General features: G+C 30.4%; 1 protein-coding gene across 1 annotated transcript in view; it reads left to right on the top strand.

Moving 5' to 3' along the window:
* Positions 1-1,228, top strand: part of SMC1B (structural maintenance of chromosomes 1B) — a 55,431-nt gene that overhangs the window by 23,425 nt on the left and 30,778 nt on the right. The window lies entirely within an intron of this gene.

Raw genomic sequence — 1,228 nt, 5'->3', positions numbered from 1 at the left:
TTTTTCTCTTTTAGAATTTCATATAAATAGAACCATACAGTAAGTAGTCTTTTCTGTAATGCTTTATTCATTTAGCTTAATGCTGTTGAGATTCATGTTGTTATATGTATCAAAAATTTATTCCTTGTTATTGTTCAGAATTTGTTTGACATTTGAATTTCTGTCATGCATGCGTTTTTAATCTTTATGTAGCCAAATTTATTAATCTTTCATAACTTCCGGATTTTAATGTCATGCTTAGAAAGACCTTATTCTTTCTGAAGATCTCAAAAGGAAACATTAATTTAATAATGTTTCCTTCTAACGCTTTTATGTAGTTAACATTTTGTTTATGTATTCGGAATTCATGTTGACGACTAGGGACTGAGCTTTATTTTTGCCAACTGACTCGCCATCTTATCAAGTATCATTGGTTGAATATTGTAATCCATGTTTCTTGAAATGTCAACTTTAATAGATACTAAATCAGTAGAATGCTTTCAGATTATTTTTTTCCTATTTAGCTTTCTTTATGTATACAAATGACCAGTTTTTAGTTCAAGGAAATATTCTGGCACAATTAACTCAACTAATTTTAATCATTTTCTGTAAGCATAAGACCACATTTTATGTTTTGGTCAAAGGTGTGGAAATATTCAACTTTTTAAAGACTTCACAAATTTAGTCCTAGGCACAGAGAAAGTTCTAGGAAAGTGGTAACTTGGAGTGAATCTGATTTCCTACCCATGTCTATGCTGAACTCCCACCTGTGTCTCACCTGAATCTAGTGGACGGCCAAGTATGAGTGACGGCTTGGGTTTTGGGGGAGATTACTACTTAAAAATGGTAAAGATGGTAAATTTTGTTATGTGTATTTTAGCACAATTTAAAAAAAAGACTGTAGGACCAGATGGGCTTACAGCTGAGTTCTATCTAATACAATTCTCATGCTATTTAAGCCATTCTAGATTATAGAAAAAGCTGGAAACTTCCCAGTTTATTTTTAAAAGTTAGTATAACTTTAATATCAAATATTATGAAGATACTACAAAAATAAAACTAAGTCTTCGCTTGTGAATATAAAGGCATAATTTCTAAATTAAATATCAGTATACAGAATTCAGCAATGTAATGAAATAAAAATACACCTGACTGAATAGGATTTTTTCCAAGAATACATGGGTGTTTTAATAGTTGAATGATCAACATAACCCATTACATTAACAAGTTGAAGACAGGGAAAAAACTT

The sequence above is a fragment of the Pteropus vampyrus genome, unplaced genomic scaffold, assembly GCF_000151845.1.
Source record: "Pteropus vampyrus isolate Shadow unplaced genomic scaffold, Pvam_2.0 Scaffold257, whole genome shotgun sequence".
In the NCBI taxonomy this organism is placed as follows: domain Eukaryota; kingdom Metazoa; phylum Chordata; class Mammalia; order Chiroptera; family Pteropodidae; genus Pteropus; species Pteropus vampyrus.
The sequence above is the reverse complement of the archived record's forward strand: the minus strand, read 5'-3'. Positions and strand labels throughout refer to the sequence as shown.